This window comes from Borostomias antarcticus, assembly GCF_949987555.1.
Source record: "Borostomias antarcticus genome assembly, chromosome: 29".
NCBI lineage: Eukaryota > Metazoa > Chordata > Actinopteri > Stomiiformes > Stomiidae > Borostomias > Borostomias antarcticus.
In genome coordinates this window covers 6,634,944-6,641,135 of record NC_140262.1, presented here as the reverse complement: position 1 = coordinate 6,641,135, position 6,192 = coordinate 6,634,944, and positions in this window count along the sequence as shown.

The window sequence follows — 6,192 nt, the reverse complement described above, 5'->3', positions numbered from 1 at the left end:
GGGGGACGGAGGGGACGGAGGGACCTGGGGGGGACGGAGGGACCCGGGGGGGACGGAGGGGACGGAGGGACCTGGGGGGACGGAGGGACCTGGGGGGACGGAGGGGACGGAGGGACCTGGGGGGACGGAGGGACCTGGGGGGACGGAGGGACCCGGGGGGGACGGAGGGACCTGGGGGGGACGGAGGGGACTGAGGGACCTGGGGGGGACGGAGGGACCCGGGGGGGACGGAGGGGACGGAGGGACCTGGGGGGGACAGAGGGGACTGAGGGACCTGGGGGGGACGGAGGGGACTGAGGGACCTGGGGGGGACGGAGGGACCCGGGGGGGACGGAGGGACCTGGGGGGGACGGAGGGACCCGGGGGGGACGGAGGGGACGGAGGGACCTGGGGGGACGGAGGGGACGGAGGGACCTGGGGGGACGGAGGGACCCGGGGGGGACGGAGGGGACGGAGGGACCTGGGGGGACGGAGGGGACGGAGGGACCTGGGGGGACGGAGGGACCCGGGGGGGACGGAGGGACCTGGGGACTCAAACACGGTGTTCATCTGATTCCACTTAGTCTGGTTCATCAGGTCACATGACGTCTGCTCTCCACTGGGCTCCGCTGGGACTGAACCAGCAGTCAGGAGAGATGATGGGGGAGGATGTCTAGCATCATTATGCCCCCACTGAACCAAACACTTCACTTCCCTGCAGCTGTAGGACACCCACCATTCATTCATTCATTCATTCATTCATTCATTCATTCATTCATTCATTCATTCATTCATTCATCTATCCAGCCATCATCCAGTCATACATTAATTTATATTATAATGTAAAAATGATTATCCGATGCCCGGATGGGGGGGCGGAGCCAGGCTGGGGGGGGGGGGGGGGGGGCGGAGCCAGGCTGGGGGGGCGGAGCCAGGCTGGGGGGCGGAGCCAGGCTGGGGGGGCGGAGCCAGGCTGGGGGGGAGCAGAGCCAGGCTGGGGGGGGGGGCAGGCTGGGGGGGCAGAGCCAGGCTGGGGGGGAGCAGAGCCAGGCTGGGGGGGCGGAGCCAGGCTGGGGGGGCAGAGACAGGCTGGGGGGGCGGAGCCAGGGTGGGGGGGCGGAGCCAGGGTGGGGGGGCGGAGCCAGGATGGGGGGGCAGAGCTGACCAGAGGCTGGAACTGCTACAGAGGTTAGCAAGGGCGCCGCATAAATGAGCTGGCTTGTATCAACAGGGTTTACAGCGTGGGTAAAACCGCCCGGCAACACATACCCTGGCACTTCTTACATCATAAATAAGGTCCTGGCGCTTTTAAACAGGACATGTTTTTACTGGATGAGATGATATGCAGATCAGGCTGGAGTCTGGTTGATGTTGTTGGCCATACAAGCAGTCGGAAGAGGCGTATGTGTGTGTGCCTGTGTGTGCATATGTGTGTGTGTGTGTGTGTGTGTGCCTGTGTGTGCATATGTGTGTGTGTGTGTGTGTGTGTGCCTGTGTGTGCATATGTGCGTATGTGTGTGTGTGTGTGTGCATATGTGCCTATGTGTGTGTGTATGTGTGTAAGTGTGTGTGTGTGTGTGTGTGTGTGTGTGTGTGTGCTCTTTCTCCTACGGTGAACTCCTTCAAACAAACAGATGCTATTTATAAAGATGTGGTTAGTTTGTGTGAAGGCTGTATGAATATTCACCGTTCAGCTCAGGTCTGCCTGGCCGGTCCGGTGGTTGGGTTGGAGCTGCACCAGAGCCTTGATTCTGAGCCACCCGGGTCTGCAGCCTCTCCGCCGGTGGCACGGTGTTCACCACGGTGTTTACCTGGGTTAATAGCAGCAACACACACCAGACAGGGAGGCTACATGGACCGGACTGCTGCATGTCCAGGGGGGACTAACATGACGCCGTTCCACATACAGTATGAAGTGTGAACCGCTCTAGACATCTGATGCTTCCAACACAACCACAACAAAGTCCTCTGCTTGACTGGCTCCCGCCGCGCCGTGGCTGTCGGGTCCTGTCAGGCGGAGCCGCCGGCCCCAGGGAGGGGCCTCGGACACGGAGCCACTGCAGCGCAACTCTGCTTGGCCTTAAGATAATATTTTCCTAGTCACAGTCCTGTGTGTGTGTGTGTATGAGAGAGAGAGAGAGAGAGAGAGAGAGAGAGAGACAGAGAGAGAGAGAGAGACCCCACCCAGGAAAGCTGGGCAAAACAAGGTGTCATGTTTTAGTGTGAAGAGTCTGAAGCCAAGAATTTATTTACCTGATCCAAGCTGTGGTCCGATCTGACTGGCTGTGGTTTTCAATGCAGGCAGACAGGCAGGCAGACAGACAGAGACAGACAGGCAGGCAGACAGACAGGGAGGCAGACAGTCAGGCAGACGACAGACAGACAGACAGGCAGAGACAAACAGGCAGAGACAGACTGACTGACTGACTGACTGACTGACTGACTGACTGACTGACTGACTGACTGACAGACAGTGGATGAACAGCAGCTAACTCTAAGCCTGGGGTCTGTACCGTACCTCTGTGCTGGCAGGAAAGCTGCTTACTTCAGTCTGTCAGTCTGTAGTAATTGTCTTTGGAGCCAAGGAAGAACGATTAAAAGTCAGCGCTCAGCTCCGATCAGTAATGCTAAAAACCACAAACGAAATCTTGGTGTAGTCATGGACTCAGACCTGAATTTCATCTGTCACATTAAGACAATTACAAAGTCAGCCTACTATCACCTGAAGAATATATCAAGGATTAAAGGATTTATGTCTCAGCAGGATCTGAAAAAACTTGTCCATGCGTTTATCTTCAGTAGACTCGACTGCTGTAACGGCTTGTTTACAGGTCTCTCTAAAAAATCAATCAGTTGCAGTTGATTCAGAACGCTGCTGCTAAAGTCCTCACTAAGACTAAGAAAGTGGATCACATCACTCCAGTTCTGAGGTCCTTACACTGGCTTCCTGTCTGTCAAAGAATTTACTTTAAAATACTGCTGTTGGTTTATAAAGCACTGAATGGTCTAGGGCCAAAATATATTTCTGATCCGCTACTACGTTATGAACCATCCAGACCCCTCAGGTCGTCTGGCACAGGTCTGCTTTCTGTCCCCAGAGTTAAAACAAAACATGGAGAAGCAGCGTTCAGTTTTTATGCTCCACATATCTGGAACAAACTTCCAGAAAACTGAAGGTCTGCTGCAACTCTCAGTTCTTTTAAATCAAGACTGAATACTTCTCTTTTTGCTGCTGCTTTTTATTAAATCAAACAATTATTTATTCATACACTGCACTGTAACTTTTATTCTTGTATTTTATTTTTCCTGCATTTTGTTTTAAATATTCTGCAAAGTACAAGAGAATGTTAGTAGAACGATTTGAGGGAGGAAGAGAAAGAAGGAAACATACACACACTCATTCACACACACGCACACACGCATGTACGCACGCACGCACACACACACACACACACACACACACAAGCTTGCACATGCACTTACACTCAAAAACACGCATTCCCACATGCACATCCTCAGATTAAAGAGGCCCATGGTTACTACTGTGCTATTATCTCCATGGTTACTACTGTGCTATTATCTGTCAGTTGAGTAGCTTCCTCGTTCTGCTATAAACACACACTGGGACAGATAATCAAGTGTGCAGGATCCTCCATATCTTCATTACACCTGCTCCGCTTCCATCCAAATGAAGTAATTAAAGAGTGAGGCGATGCTCTATGACTTCACCCCTCTCTTAGACAGGTGGAAGCCAATTAAACCTTAAGAGATGTTATAGAAAACCGACACCAAAGGTTAGGATGAGAAGACAGGCTACAGGGTTACCAGCTGGACCCAGCCCATGGTTACCCTTAAACGTTTGATACATGTTTTTATCATCTATGTGTGTGTGTGTGTGTGTGTGTTTGTGTGCGTGTGTGTGCGTGTGTGTGTGTCTGTGTGTGTGTGTGTGCGTGCTTCCGTCTGCTCTCGTCCTGTGATCACATATCTGATTTCAGCATAAACCAACAATTTTACACGTAATAATATCTACCGTACAGGCAAATCTCTGCATCTCTATCCATTACATGGTATCAGGAAATGCACACACACACACACACACACACACACACACACACACACACACACACACACACACACACACACACAGAGTGGCAGTCTGTTGATCCCACAGGCCTCTGGTTCAAGCGAGTCTCAGCTCTTCCCATGGCCGCTTCCCTGTGTGTGTTTGTGTTTCTGTCTGTTTACCAGAGAACCGGTGGCTCAACTCCTCAGGAGACCCTGAGCCACGGGGCACTGACTGATCACCACTTCAAAGTGTGTGTGTGTGTGTGTGTGTGTGTGTGTGTGTGTGTGTGTGTGTGTGTGTGTGTGTGTGTGTGTGTGTGTGAGAGAGAGGGGGGCTTTGAGAGGGTCTGCACACATTCCTACTGTCCTGCTCCCTATGAGACCACTGTTCTGTATAAACCCAAGAGAGGAACCTCCTCTTCACGGCCAGGTTTCCCCGGGGTCAGAGCAGAGTGAACACCAGCACCATACTGAATAATGGACCAGGTCAGTCTCTCTGGAAGGGGAACAGGTAAACAGCGTCTGCTCGGACCTGGGTTCAGAACCCAGAAAGAATCCTCCAGATGCCCTCTAACCAGTCTGCTTCCCCTAAGACCCCTGATCTTTACTGTATGTCTAGCAGCTCGTTCACACCCCCCCCCCCCCCACACACACACACACACACACACACACACACACACACTTCACCACTGTGTTAAAAGGAGATTGTAGCCACATATGTTTGAGGTCTGGTCCTGGCTGTTGATGGTATTGACAAAAGCTGGAGAAGAGAGGTGTGTGTGTGTGTGTGTGTGTGTGTGTGTGTGTGTGTGTGTGTGTGTGTGTGTGTGTGTGTGTGTGTGTGTGTGTGTGAACAGGACAGTCCTAGACTGTATATCCTGTGCTTTGAAACATTCACCTCTCTGCTTTGTCTCGTCTGACAGCTCGGAGTAAAGACCCTCACTCTCTCCTGGTTCCTGTTACCGCGACGATGGGCGGTGGCCCGCCAGCAGGAAGTGCGAGCGCTGGCGTCTGAGAGGAGGAGCACTTCTGAGAGACAGGAAGTCCTCCGCGCCCTGAGAGCGTCAGGGCTGCTGGATGGACATGACTTTGATCCTTTCACCTCATCAACACCCGTCTTCCCCAGGAGGGACCGTCCGGTTACCCACAACCTGGAGGGACCGTCCGGTTACCCACAACCTGGAGGGCGTCTCAAACCCAGCTGCTGATCGCTGGCCGCGTGGTTGAGGCATGAAGGGCGACTCCGCCCCTCTGTTAGATGACCTTCTGGAGGCTGGAGGCCAGCAGACAAGCTGGGCCTCGAAACTAACTCACTACAGTCAGGAAACAGCTGCCCTGGTCAGCGTACACACACACACACACACACACACACACACGCACTGCAAACAGCATATTATGAGGAAATTATTTCATAACACATTCGGGTATGATAACACACTTTATTTCCAATAAAAAATATAGACATTTATATCAGACTCTATACACGTACACAAACCACAGTGTTCATATTTACAATACAACAATAACACCATGGAGCTCCTTCTCTTAGAACAGTTTCCTCAACCAAGAAGAAGAAAGCGGCGTCCTCTAGAACGGTTCTATAACACAGTAATGTACTGAAGCACCTTTATGTCTCGAGTTCCACAGAGAAACAATCACAGCTACTCCGCTATTTATGAGGAATAAAATCACAACTCACAACATCCGGCTCACAAAACAAACTCCTCTCATTCTCCGCGCGCCAGACGCGTCACGCCTGTCAAGACAATCACCAAACCCCTGTTTTGAAATCCACGCGGGCCACTATTGTCTGCTGCTAACACAAGTCATGCTGTCTATCGTGGTACAGGGTTGCGCGGAGGTTGTAACCGTGTTGTCTGACTTGTCTGGCTGTTTTCCTTGTTACCTTGGGGAGCCATCGCCACCCTCAGCTGCGGCTGACTGGGACCTTGAATACTGTGTAGAAGAGGTGGTTGGGGTACACCACCCTGACTGACCCTGACGTCCTCAGCTAACACCTGCCAGGCTTCGGCTCAGCGAGCCTGAGCATCTCTCTCCCACGCTGCCGCCAACCCGGGTTCCATCCCCCGCCTCAGTCAGAAACACGCCGGCGGTTCCCCTCGTGGTCTGCAGGTAGCCCCGCCC